This window comes from Asterias rubens, chromosome 4, assembly GCF_902459465.1.
Source record: "Asterias rubens chromosome 4, eAstRub1.3, whole genome shotgun sequence".
Classification (NCBI taxonomy): Eukaryota; Metazoa; Echinodermata; class Asteroidea; order Forcipulatida; family Asteriidae; genus Asterias; species Asterias rubens.
The window spans coordinates 14,235,591-14,251,003 of record NC_047065.1 but is presented as its reverse complement, the minus strand read 5'-3'; positions in this window follow the sequence as shown (position 1 = coordinate 14,251,003).

Sequence of the window (15,413 nt, the reverse complement as noted above, 5' to 3'; positions counted from 1 at the left end):
ATAGGCTCAGTACGATTGACCTGGACTGTTGAAATAAAGTTGGGAGCTCCGTGGACAGAACTGGGACGGGTTTGTCTTTTGTATAACTCTCAATATGCAGAAATGTTGAATATCTCGTTCCGTTTTTAAGGTCAATCAAGGAATGCATAAAACATGCTTTAGAGTGCAGAACTAGTGGTTCGTGTACAACAAATAAACGACATTACTTCTAATAAATAAAGCATGGTGTACAACAATAAAACGACAGGTTTACTTCTAATAAATATAGCATGGTGTACAACAATAAAACGACAGGTTTACTTCTAATAAATATAGCATGGTGTACAACAATAAAACGACAGGTTTACTTCTAATAAATAAAGCATGGTGTACAACAATAAAACGACAGGTTTACTTCTAATAAATATAGCATGGTGTACAACAATAAAACGACAGGTTTACTTCTAATAAATATAGCATGGTGTACAACAATAAAACGACAGGTTTACTTCTAATAAATATAGCATGGTGTACAACAATAAAACGACAGGTTTACTTCTAATAAATATAGCATGGTGTACAACAATAAAACGACAGGTTTACTTCTAATAAATATAGCATGGTGTACAACAATAAAACGACAGGTTTACTTCTAATAAATATAGCATGGTGTACAACAATAAAACGACAGGTTTACTTCTAATAAATATAGCATGGTGTACAACAATAAAACGACAGGTTTACTTCTAATAAATATAGCATGGTGTACAACAATAAAACGACAGGTTTACTTCTAATAAATATAGCATGGTGTACAACAATAAAACGACAGGTTTACTTCTAATAAATATAGCATGGTGTACAACAATAAAACGACAGGTTTACTTCTAATAAATATAGCATGGTGTACAACAATAAAACGACAGGTTTACTTCTAATAAATATAGCATGGTGTACAACAATAAAACGACAGGTTTACTTCTAATAAATATAGCATGGTGTACAACAATAAAACGACAGGTTTACTTCTAATAAATATAGCATGGTGTACAACAATAAAACGACAGGTTTACTTCTAATAAATATAGCATGGTGTACAACAATAAAACGACAGGTTTACTTCTAATAAATATAGCATGGTGTACAACAATAAAACGACAGGTTTACTTCTAATAAATATAGCATGGTGTACAACAATAAAACGACAGGTTTACTTCTAATAAATATAGCATGGTGTACAACAATAAAACGACAGGTTTACTTCTAATAAATATAGCATGGTGTACAACAATAAAACGACAGGTTTACTTCTAATAAATATAGCATGGTTTTACCACTAATTTTACTAATTATTATAACACACCACACAAACGAAGATTAGGTCGGCTAAGCATTAAAGGCAGTGGGCAAGTTTGGTAATGGTCAAAGACCAGCCTTCTCACTTGGTGTATCAGAACATGCATAAAATAACCAAAAACCTGTGACAATTTTGGCTCAATTTAAACGAAGTTGCATGTAAATGATGAAATAAAAACAGTCACCTTGTTGCACAACTTCGTGTGCTTTCAGATGCATAATAACAGGCTTTAGCTGTCCAAAAAACTATGTTACTTCAGAAGCAGCTATTCATCACAATGCTTCGTACTATCACCAGCTCTCTATTGCTTGTTACCAAGTCTGTTTAAATTTCAAATGTAACTTTGAGTAATTACGAGATAATAATGAAAGAAAAAACGCCCTTGTCACACGAAGTTGTGTGCTTTAAAGGCAGTGGACACTATTGGTAATTAGTCACAATAATTATTAGTATAAAACCTTACTTGGTAACGAGTAATGGGGAGAGGTTGGTAGTATAAAACATTGTGAGAAACGGCTCCCTCTGAAGTGGAGTAGTTTTCGAGAAAGAAGTAATTTTTCACGAATTTGATTTCGAGACCTCAAGTTTAGAATTTGAGGTCCCGAAATCAAGTATCTGAAAGCACACAACTTCGTGTGAAAAGGGTGTTTTGTTCTTTCATAGTAACTCCGACGACCAATCAATCTCAAATTTTCACAGGTTTGTTATTTTATGCATATGCTGAGATACAGCAAGTGAGAAGCATGGTTTTTGACAATTACCAATAGTGTCCACTGGCTTCAAGATGGTTGATTTCAAAACCTCAAATTCTTAATCTGAGGTCTCGAAATCAAAATTCAGAGAAAACTACTTCTTTCTCGTGGACGAAACTTTAGCGCCGATGTATCGAAGCGTAACAAAAAACGTAATTCAGCACTGCGCCATCATCGCCGGCAGCAAGCCCGAAAACTACCTCACTTCAGAGGAAGCCGTTTCTCACAATGTTTTATACTGTCAACCTCTCCCCATTACTCGTTACCAAGTGAGGTTCTATGATGATAATTATTTTAAGTAAGTACCAATAGTGTCCACTGCCTTTAAAATTAACACACTACTTTTCTCTTTTCAACAGACGCAGTTTCTCCCGCCATCAGATTGATATTCTTCAAAGCATTGTTGTCACAATCCTGACGAATAAGAGGTAACTGTATCGCAGTTTGGATTACAGCATTTTAGATTGCATAACTTCACAACAAAGCACTACCGGTGCCATAACGATACACTGATTTGTATACAGTTTTGATTACACGGCATTGCATGATAACTTCACAACAGAGCACTATCGGTGCCGTAGCGATATCATTACACTGATTTGCATTCACGTGTCAAATATTTTGAATAAAAAACACTCATTCAATTCAAAACGATATAGATTGCCTTTTTACCCTTACACTAACGTGTGTAAAGCATTGTATACTCGATGGGATTTGAACCCGGGAAGACAATTGTAATTTCTATAGGTTTTGGGTTCAAATCCCACCCGAGTGACGTGCCTGTCCACAGAACTCGGAAAGGTACTGAATATACAGGGTACTGAAATACATCGGCTTATTATAAGGGTTATACACAATTTATATTATTTTCCAAATGCAAAAACTTACACTTATCTTGTAAAGTTTGCATACACACCGTTGAAAAGGTGTGGAGCCTGAAAAAATGTGTTCGTGTAGCCACTCCATGCTCGCCCCATGAGAGTTGTGTATGTCTTTTCTTTTCTTTTTCTTTGGACACCCCCAAGCTCTGTACTGTTTTTCCCTCCCTTCTTTCCTTATTTCTATATAATTGGGCCAAACATTACAGTTGTTATTTATTTAGTTATTTTATTCTATAATAAATTATATATATATAGGTTTTCTCGGTCAATTTCGGAAAAAGAGCAGCCAATTTAATTTTCACGCGTTCGAATTAAAGCTATTTTGCCTCTCCGGTTTTTACTGCGTTTCAAATTCAGAATTCGCTCATTCAATTTCGTTTTGAGGCATTCAAGTTCCTAGCAACACTCGTTCTTTTTCATGACACACAATCATCATTCAATTTAGCAAAGCTGGTTCGACTAGAGATTTTGCTGATTTAATCATTTTCAATTTCGTAAAGAGAAAATCAATAATTCGCTCACCGAGGATTCAAATAAGTACGACTAAAGAAATATGAATAAGCAGATAAACTGTATAGGCAAACCGTTTCGTACCTTCACTTTAAATCGAGCGAACATTATTTTCTTTTGTTTATGTTTCCAGTAGACTTTACCTTGGGCCCCATAAGAGTTGTTTTCTTCTTTATTTTTTCGGGAGACCTTCAATGGTTAACTGACCAAGACCTGACATTTGATTTTTGTTTTATATACATGTTTTTCCAGTTGTTGGTTTTGTGTAAATATTCACCAACCATCTGTTGGCGAGCCAGACATCTTGGCATAATAATTATGTTCAAGAGTCCTAACAAATTAACCGCATGCCTTTCACATTCGTATAAGGAAACAACAAGTTAACCAAGCGTTTTTAAGACTGCACAAATATCAGAATTGACTGCCTCAAAATGAAATTGAATGACTAAACACACGCCTCAAAAACACTCCTGCGAATTTGAATGCAGCGTCGATGAATTGTTAGATCGAATGATTATTTTGTTAAATCGAATGGCGTAAGAGTAGATTTGACTAGTCTTAAAATGAAATCGAATGACCCTTTTTTAGTAGCATTCGATTTCGTGCGAAATAGAATAGGCTGGTGGTTAAATTGGTTGCTCATTTTCTGACATTGACCGAGAAAACCTATATAATGAGTAGGGTAGATGGCCTTAGATTTCGATCCAAACCGGACCTTCTTCATGGGCAAGTATAGTCTTGGTGCAAGACGTTTCTTGTTCCCTTTTCACGCACACCGTGCGGCCAATAGGAGACTTTCCAACGCTAGGCGGCAGCAGACATACCGGGTAAATTTCCATTGTTTACGTAGTTCTGAACATGCGCATAATTCTGAGAACAATGGATTTACCCGGTAAGTCTGCTGCCCTCTATCGTCCCAGAAAGTCTCCCATTGGACGACAGCGCGCGCACCGACTCACCTGACTTATAGTCCACTCACCGCTCTCCGGGGCGGTGAGTGGACTATCAGTCAGGTGAGTCGTGCGCGCGCTGTCGGTGAATTGGCCGCAGTGTGCGTGAAAAGGGAACGAGAAACGTCTTGCACCAAGACTAGGGCAAGTACAAACAAGTACATATCCATTTGTAGAAAAAAGAGGGCAAAGGGATTAAGGGAAGGATCCAGAAAAGCGGGAAACTTGTAGCCAATCAAAGTTTCTATTTCAGAAACAATGAATTTTATATAGTTATATAATTTATTTATTTAAAACATGATTATTTTTTTTATAAACTTGTTTGTTCATTCGTGGCATCATCTTATACGAGAATATTCCTCAAGACAGTTAATATCGTGTCAAGTTCACTGGAAAACATCTTTCAGTTTGGACTTTGCATTATTGATATGAGTCAAAAGTGCCTTTGCTTAAATCCAAATAACAAAATCAATTTGGTATTAATTATAAATACCAGTTGCCATAGAAATACATATCGCTCCATTTGTTCAAGACTCTTGTCCAGCCAATCTTGGACTACTGCTCACCCGTCTGGTGGATTCACCGCAAAAAAAACATCAATTCAATCGAATCGGTACAGCGCAGAGCCAGCAGGATGATACTTCGGCAAAAATATATGGAACAGCCTTATCAAGAAAGACTGAAGACTCTGGGTCTTATGTTGCTGTCTGACAGAAGGACTTTTTTAAACATTTGCTTTATTGTAAAACTGTTGATGTCCACTCGGTATAGTTTTATGAATGACTTAACTAATCTATCTAAAGTTAACTCCCGTCACACAGAATTGCTCACTTTTCATCACCTAAAACCTAGGACGGATGCTTATAAATTTTCTACCATTGTTCGCTTTCCTAAAATGTTCTCAGAGCTCACATTGGATACCAGGAATGTTTTGATTTTGGAGGGGTACAAGTCATTTCGTATGAAGCTGAGGGGGGAATTTTTAGTATGTTAATAGTGCTAGTGGTTTTAATTGTTGTTTTCTTTAATATTTGTCTAAGGGGTCTTTGTACTTTTTTGGGTGGTGTTTGGGGAGGCTCTCTGCTATCATTGTCCTCGGGCCCAGTGGGTTGGCATGAATCTGTGAGGGTGCACTCTGTGCCAATTTTATTTTTATTTTATTTTTCTGAGGGTTTTTAGTCCATTCTATGTTTTTTTATTTTCAATTGTTGTCCCTTCCTCTTATCGCTGCGGTGTTTTGTTGTGGGTGTAGTTTTTCTGTTTTCAATAGTCTGGTTTTGCTTGTGTTTTAATGATTTCTATTGTGTGATTCTAAAATGTTTCAGTGTAATCTCCTTTTTATATTGTATAATTATATTTTTATCGTTGGCAGGGGTCTGGTTTTACACATCTTTTGATGACAGTTTTATACTTTTGTTTTAAACCTTGACAGCCCCTGTACAACTTGTAACTATTGTGTATGTCTAAAGATTTAAAATAAATAAATAATAAATAAATAAATAAAATAAATAAAATAGCAAAGTGTAGGTGACTCGGTTTGTACGTATGGGTTCATATGCCCTTTTCGAAATCACGGCTTTTGCTTTGGATTTGGCTTGAAGCTCCTTCCTTGCGTCTGAAGCCCTTAGCGCGTTTACAAAACAAACCGCGGGACCATAGCTAGCCTGAGCCGAATCCAATGCCGAAGCCGTGGTTTCGAAAAGGGCCATAAACTTGGCGTTGTCTTTTGGTGGAACTCATCAGCACTGTTTTTCTTACGTGATATAATTTATTGTTAATTATGAATGCCAGTTGCCATAGAAACATATCGCAACAAAAAAGGCAGTGATATAAACAGAAACAATTTGCTTGGATTCATAATATTGATATCATCTTGATGGAATGTATCATCAGCACACATTGTCTTGCGTGATAAAGATGTCAATAACAATCTTCCTTCTCTTCATGGTGGCTTGCTGTTTGCCCACACAGGCAGCTAAGTTTTGTCAGGACACTGGTTACAACCCTGTTCATCAAAGCCAGTTCTTTCACCGAGTACCCAACCAATCCCTGGCCGGCCAGCAGTACCGGAATCTCACCGGGGCGCGGTCCAAGTTGCAGTGCTGCGCGGCGTGCCTGGCCGACCCCGGCTGTTTCTCCGTCCAGTACTCGGACCGTGGTGAGCTGTGTCAACTCAACGGGGCTTCAGCGTCTCGGTTCCCCTTGACTATGACTACAGTGACTGGCACCAGCTACTACGGCCCGGAGAAGGTAAGAGGACTTTTGGGGAATGAACTTTAGATAATATTTAAAGCTAAGTGGAAATAACTAACGTAAGGTTTGCGATGACACCATGTCAAATCTCATCAGTGAGTAAGCCCCTTGTGGTGGCTCTGAAAAGAGTTGTTTTTATACTACTCGACGTTTCGGCCAGCTTGCTCTGACCGTCTTCTGGCCGTCTTCTGAGGAGTGAACTTATCCAAACGTTGATAATTTTGCCTGAAAAACAAAATAGTTGGAGGCCATTCTTCACCACTCCTGTTATCTTATTTATGTTTTCAAAAGTATTGAGAATGTTACATCTGGTATTGGAGCAGAGGGAAAACTCAAGATGCATCAAGTAGGAGACTTTCCAACACTAGGTGGTAGCAGACATACCGGGTAAATTTCCATTGTTTACGTAGTTCTGAACATGCGCATAATTCTGAGAACAATGGATTTACCCGGTAAGTCTGCTGCCCTCTATCGTCCCAGAAAGTCTCCCATTGGGTGTGATTCCTGGCTACACGGTAATTAACGGTTGTATGGCTTATAACTGGCACCACTAACAAACATATCGACAAAATTGGGATACCGCCAACATAATTATATAGGGCTAGATATAAGCTCAGTTGGTAGAGCGCCGGCACGTTAATCCGGAGGTCGATGGTTCGAATCCCATTCTAGTCAATTCTTTGTTGATCCCTCAAAGTAAATTGATACTAGACAGACATTTGGGACAACAAGTTTATAATAGACTTTGATCTGATGTTTTTTTTTTCTTCTGGCGTTTCTCCTATTTGTTCGTCCATACAGCCACGTTTCATCGAGTTGCTACAGCAACATTATACAACCCAAGGTAACACCATAATACTAAAACAACCAATAGTAATATTTAACCAAATTAATGACAATAGTTCCTCATAAAATCCAATCAAAATGCATTATACTTTGTACAAAAATTTACTCGTAAAAAGGAACAGTCCCCAGATTTGTATACATCTCTGTATTGTAATACTATCTAAAAGTTTGCATGATAAACAAAAATATGTTGACAAAAACGGCGGTTTCCGATGGGTACACATTCTTTATTTCACTTGGTAAAATCAAGTTGAAAAATGTATGATCCAAGAGAGTGGTTGGAACAGAATTCGAACATTCCACAATAACTTCATAATTACAATATACGATGCAGTAAAAAACAGAACGCAGATTATGATGTTTTGGCTCATGTTTCTTTAAACCTATCCTAAAAGTTTTCTTTCAAAGTTTGTTTGAAGACACAAAGCAATACATTTATTCATGTCATGTGTGCTTGCTCGTTACTCTGTCTAGCAATTTCGTGTTTTGTGGTATCCTGAAAAACGCACATTATGATGTTTTGGCTCATCTGGTACTTTTAACCTTTATTGAAAGTTTTCTTTCCAAGTTTGATTGAAGACACAATGCGTAAGAGCTTATCCCCGTCAGTGGTGTTTGCATGTCACTCATAGTCTAGTCATGTTGTCAGGTTTTGGTATCTATCGCACCATCGCACATTATGATGTTTTGGCTCATCTGGTACTTTTAGCCTTTCATAAAAGTTTTCTTTCCAAGTTTGATTGAAGACACAATGCGTAAGAGCTTATCCCCGTCAGTGGTGTTTGCATGTCACTCATAGTCTAGTCATGTTGTCAGGTTTTGGTATCTATCGCACATTATGATGTTTTGGCTCATCTTACTGAAAGTTTTCTTTCCAAGTTTGGTTGAAGACACAATGCGTAACAGCTTATCCCTGTCAGTGGAGTTTGCATGTCACTCTGTCTAAGTAGTTTTGTGTTTTGGGTGTCCTTAAAAACGTGACATTGTAATGTTTTGGCTCATGGTACTCTTAACCTTTCTGAAAGTTTTCTATCCAAGTTTGATTGAAGACACAATGCGAAACAGCATATCCATGTTAGTGGTGTTTGCATGTCACTCTCTTGAGTCATTTTGTGTTTTTTGGGTATCCTTAAAAAAAGATCCAAGTCCGACTGACTGTCTCCACCAGATGATCACCTCTGCCTCATCCGAGTGTCAACGTTCCACCCAACACCTTTGCTACCCGTGGGAGCTTCAACATAATTCAAACTTCATCAGCTTCAACGCTAATGTGGTTAGAGACACAGACTACTGGTACGCAATGCACGAGAGTCAAGTCCAGTACACCTCAGATGGTGAGCTGCTTTATCGAGATCTGGGTCCGGTCGTTCTGGCAGAGAGTGACAGCTTAAGTAGTGGGACCTCAGAGAGCGATGAACCCACGGTGTCCTGCTCTATCAACTCATCAGGACGTAAGTATTGTTTGACGCTTTGCATGGTGTGGATACATGAGAAGATACTATTGAATAGTAAGCTTGTATCGGGGTACAACGTAGTCTTGGTCGTCCCAAGACCTTCGCATGGATTATTTCCCAGCCTCGCTACCATGGGCCGCGCGCCGTATCGCTCGCTAATTTTGCGCAAGTCTATTCTTTTAGTTCGATTTCCAACGGACGCCAACCGAAAAGAAAAGCGCACCGTCTGTCGAATTATTACGTTTACGTTACGGGACAGTGACGTCTTGGACCAAGACTATGTACAACAATGTGTAAAAACAAAAATTGTGGAAGTGTTGGCTCTGAAGAGGCGGTGTGGTCTCGACGCTTCGAACAGTAAGCCTATATACTCTGCTCGTCTTCAGAAGTTTACTTTCTATTTATTTCTTCCTCAGGGCGTCACCTGTGCACCCTGGATGAGTTAAAGCAGGCTTTCTTGAAGGGCTATCGCCAAGTCTCTCCGGATGAATGGATCGCCTTCTCGGACTCCTCCCGCTATGCTCAGCTCTTTCCCGACGGATGCGGCAACCACACCGGGACGGAATGTTACGCGGACGTGGTGGCGAACATACCAAGAACCAACTCTTCCGATAAGATGTATTGCTGCCTGGGCGCGGGTGAGATCGTCGCTCCGGGAATATGCTGCCCGAAGGTCCTAATCCCGTTCCTCACGGAGGGGGCTTACTTTGTCGTCGACCGGGATGAGATGGCTTATGATTGCTCTCAGACTCTCAACGCTCACCTGTGTACCCTTGCTGAGCTGAAGGACGCATACCTGCTCGGGTATCGCCAACCATTGGGTTGGCTGTTCTTTGCAATAGCCTGGCGCGACGCACGGCTGTATGAAGGTGGGTGTGGTGAATACATAGATGACGAGTGCTATGAGGGCGTGGTTGCTAACACACCAAGGCCAACAACGGATCAGAATCAGGCATTCTGTTGCCCCAGTCTTGATTAGCGCACCTCTTCGTCTTAATCCAATGCCTGATACTTCACAGGGGCAACGAATGCGATTGCCTCCATGCTCTTTGGTCATTGCTTTGATGCCCTTGAAATGCTCAAGTAGAAATTCACAATTAATACTATTTGGGTAACGTCGGCTTAGTATTATAAGGTCACTACTTGTAATTCTATACTCGTAATGATCAAAGGTCGTTAAACTGAAAATGAGTTTAATTTTGGAGGGGAAACAAATCATAATCAACAAATAAATTATTTTATTTATTTTGAAAATGAATGTTCAATTTTGCCAAACAATACCTTGAAGACCATTATTTTATCAGCAATTTTATGAAATCCATAAGTGCACCGCTGACCGTGTGTATAGTCCTGAGTAGCCTTTAGTCAAGACGCACGCGGCACACCGGATGACACGCACAACCCAAACAAAGCAACGCACGAAAAAAGACTATTAGCGCGAGCGGCATATACCGCGGTGCGCCTTGACCAAAGGCTAAGTCCTGAGCAGACGATTTATAAGCAAGTATAACCAAAACGCAGAGGGGAACTCGAAAACCTCGCCCCTGTAAACCAGACTAATTAAAATGGCGTGTTCTTCTTGATTTCGTTAATATTTATCTGAAATTGATCGCGGCCATCCCATTAATAATATTATGATTAATTCATGCCATAAAAGTAAGTGTGCACTACTCTAAATCGATGCTGCCCGATCCTCGATCTTTGCTCTTTCTTCTCATAAAAAATTGAAACATTTTTCTTGGTTCAGTATTTCATGGTTCCGGAAAGATCTACTCCATGACCACATGCGTGTATTCACGTTCAGATGGGTGTGTGTGTCCATGTGCGCTTAGCTTCTGGAGACCACACGGAAATTCCACATAGTAGAACAAAACACTTAACGTCTGCAAGTTCAACAGTCGATCTAAATTTCATAGATATGTGTTAAGGCAACCTCTTAGTCATAGGAATAAAATTTATCAGTTCACAGACAGAGGTATTCTTGTATTTAATTACTACGTGTTTAATTCATCAGTTCACAGTATTTGTACACAATCTCATACATGTACCAAAAGTGATAATATTATATGCGAATACAAAATTATATACATTTGCAAAGTACATATTATTGTACATCAAAGTGGATTAAACCCCTCCACTGTGACGTCAATTATTGGTACACCGGTAACGAACAATTATAGTGATTGTTTTAATTGCTTATTTATTCATTTTGGGATTTTTATATTAGGCAGCAAATTAAGCTCTATAAAAAAAGGGTTTTACAATGTTATGCTTGGGGACGACTTCACAAAGAGTAAGGACAAGTTCTAGCTTAGTCCTAGGAGATATTACTCTCTTTCGGCAGATATAATGATATTCACTATTTGTCAAAAAAATGGTTCATGTTATTGTTTTCTATATCCTTCAAACAAATCACTTATTTTAATGTATGTATTTATTTATTTCTACTGTATGAAATGATTTAATTTGAGCTTCTTATTTAGAATTTTAAACAACCCAAGTTGGACAAAAAAAAAATATCTTAGCAGCTTGGAAAACAACATAGGGTGCGTTCGTTTAGCTTCCCTTGGTCGAGCCCGGTGTGTGGCGTTTTCTTTTTTTTCCAGGACGAACGTGTGCAGAAAATTACCCACGTTCGTCCTAGAAAGAAAAAAACCCAACACACACCGGGGTCGACCCAGGGAAGCTAAACGAACGCACCCATTCTGGACCATCAGCATTTATGACGCAGATGACGTCACAATGCTTGAAAATAACCCAAGAGTAATACATAATATACGAAGGAATGCCACTTTTATATTGGTGACAACTAAGTGATTGGTTATTTTTCATCCGCATAAGAGTTTTAACTTGTGCATGTTTAGGGCCTTGTCATATGAGGCAACTTGGAGGCAACCAACTGCAGTGCATGCTACGGGACCACTTCAGTAGCACATGGGTAATTATTTTAAAACTATGTCTTACGATCCCCAAGAAAAATATGTGAACATCCAAATGTGAATGCATTGTCTTCTTGGAGATTGCCTGGAACTGGTTGCATGTATAATTGCCTCGTTTGACATGGCCCAAAGTTTTTGTACAATGTATAAATATGACAGATGTAAAAATTCAAGTTTACAAAAACCGAACGAGTAAACCGTTATTGAGGAATTGTCGAGTATTATTGTTCCGTGTGCATAATTTGTTCAAACCAAATAATTATTACCTGTTTCTATAAGATTTAAGGCATGATTACGAACCAAATCCGTGTAAATTATTTTAAGCAAAAAATATAGCTCGTATTTACAATAATAATTATATTATAGTTTGACGTTTTAAGCCTCCAATATCTCAAATATTATGTAGTACCTGTGTTTAATGTATATAAAACCAATTCTTTTCATTTAACAGTTACATTAAAAAAAGATATGTACACACGAATTTCAAATTATCTTTAACAGAAAGAAGCGAAAGAGTAAAAGGCTGTGACCAAACTGGCGGCTTCGGCTGTGGCTAGAGCCAGGGGCCAATTTCATAGAACTGTTTAAAAATTAATTAAGCACGAAAACAGCTTGCTTATTTTACACATCTGGCCAAAAATGTATGCCATATACTTTGCTAGTGACTGGTAGTTAGCTGTTGTTTACTTAGCATAACAATTGAGTGGAGTCTTGGCCGGAATTTTGTGTCTAGAATTTTGTGTCTGGTAGCTGGAAATACGTAGCCATAGCCAAAATCTCCTGATTCGAACACAGCTTAAATGCAACATTTAACCTTTGGTTTTCGGAACTGTTCGGTTGTTTTAATCCCATATGGGTGTAGAATATACAAAACTTAACCTGTGAAAATTTCGTCTCAAAAGGATCAATAGCGTTTGAGATATCGTCGAAAATTTTGAGATTTGAATCCGGAGTGGGAGACTTTTGGGACGCTTGGTGGCAGCAGACTTACCAGGTAAAATCCATTGTGCTCGGTAATGTGCGCATGCTCAGAACTACGCAAACAATGGAAATTTACCCGGTAAGTCTGCTGCCACCTAGCGCTCCAAAGAAATACACATGAAACGTTTCTCAGATTGATAATATTTGAAATGACAAATCCATTTCTCTTAAACTACATTCATGATAGAAGGGAATCGTTTCTCAACATGGTAACATGGTATACATGTTCAACAGCTGAAGTGTGCTCCTTACCAAGTACGAGGATATGTTTATTTTTCAAGTAATAACCAAGGTATCCCCTCCCTTTAACATTGGTTTGGCATTCAAAGAAATCAGTTACGGTTTACCTCCCATCCAGACGTCAAAACCAGACGTCCCTCAAATAATAATCCCGTTATTGGCCTTTGCGTATAAACATTGAATGTGCAATGAAATAATAATTCTTCAAAATGTCATAAACAAAATAACAATATTAATAATAACGAACAGCATTTATGACAAAGAAACATCATGAATACTTAATGAATAAAGTATAGTAACCTGGTTATAGAGTTCATAGTCGAGAACAAATAATTATACCAGTCTCAAAATGATAAACAAAGAGTTTAATTCAGATTTCCATGTAAACTTGGTTCGGCTTTTTGTGATTCACTTTTTTTTTTGCAACAAGCACTTTCACAGTTACTTGAGCAATCTTGTTCAAGCGGCAGGTTTATATATTTCGAACGCTCTTTGCAGCGCAGTCCGAGTCGTAGATGGCAACGTGTATTTGCAACCTACTCCTTGAACAAGATGACGCACATTCAAGACACTGGACACTATTGGTAATTGTCAAAGACCAGTATTCTCAATTGGTGTATCTCATGCATAAAACAACAAACCTGCGAAAATTTTAGTTGAATCGGTCATCGCAGTTGCAAGATAATAATGAAGAAGAAAAAAACCTTGTCACACGAGGTTGTGTGCTTTCAGATGCTTGATTTCGAGACCACAAGTTCTAAATCTGAGGTCTCGAAATCAAATTCGTGGAAAATTACTTCTTTCTCGAAAAGTACTCCACTTCAGAGGGAGCTGTTTCTCACAATGTTTTATACCATCATTACTCGTTACCAAGAAAGATTATATGCTAATAATTATTTTGAGTAATTACCAACAGTGTCCACTGCATTTAAACCATGCACCATGCAGGTGTTTAAAAAAAAGATTGTATACGTTTGGTTGTCGGAACCCACTGTTTCAATTCTAAATTGTTGTAGATTTACCATTTTTAAAAGGTGGTAGCGTTTTTGAGATAACTATTGCCAAAAATCAGGAGCAGTTAAGCTGAGCCCTATGCATGAAGTATAGTCTGCAATAGGGATACATAATCTGAGAAACGTGACAGTCAGTAACACTTCTCATAATCAATTTTGGGTGAAAAAAGGGTGATATATTTTTACACAAACGCAGAACTTAAAAGTGTAGTTTCAATAGCTGCATTGATCTAACCAAAGCTGCTGTATGTCTTACCAAGTAGGTTTGTATTGCCATTCACTTTTAGAGTCATTACCGAAACAAACACAGACCCTTTTAATTCTGGTTCACTTGAAAAGTTGCAACCGTCAAAATGTTCACGTCTGAATTCTGATCATTTCAGTTTGGACAATTCTTGTTTTTCAACCTTGTCCCATTTCCACAACTTTCAATTTTTTTTTTAGAGAGCCCAAAACATTCCAACAAACTTCGCTTAACTCATTTCACAAAACCTAAGGATTAGAAACTGAATGTATAGAAGGACGCACGGCCGTTGACAAAAGGCATTACCAAGTCAACAAGTATTTGGTTTCGGGCCAGTAGCGCTTCCATTAGTCACGTCTACAGACACTATTGTCCATTTTTCTTGTGACAGGTGGCAGACTGCTTTTACACATGGAATAGGGTAATCTCAGATGTTTTTCACTTCTTCATGAACAGTTTAAAAGCATGTACACTTTTGGTAATTACTAAAAAATAATTGTTGGCATAAAAACTATTGTAACGAGCAAAGGAGGGCTGTCAATATTATTAAACATTGTGAGCAATCATTGTGAACACATTCTTGAGAAAGAGGTAATTTCTCATTCAAATATTAAAAAAATTCAGGCCTGAAGCCTTTTATTATGCATCTGAAAGTACACACATTTGTGAAACAAGTGTGTTTCATTTTTCATTTAAATTCTTTTGCAACTCAGATTTACCAATTGAGTCCAACTTTTCACATACTTGTTATTTTATGCATACATGTATGTTGTGACACACCAAGTGAGAATACTGGTCGATGACAATTACCAAAGGTGTCCAGTGCCTTTAAACGGGGAACACAAGAGCAACCTCAGATGTTTTTCACTTCTACTACAAGAATTGTTTAACACAGCAATAATGGAGTACCATTCCGAGAATCAACCACATAACCATTGGCAGTAGAATCAACCATGTACATGTATAAACAATTGGCAGTACAAACCTTCAGACCCAGTGAACCCTTTATTGCCA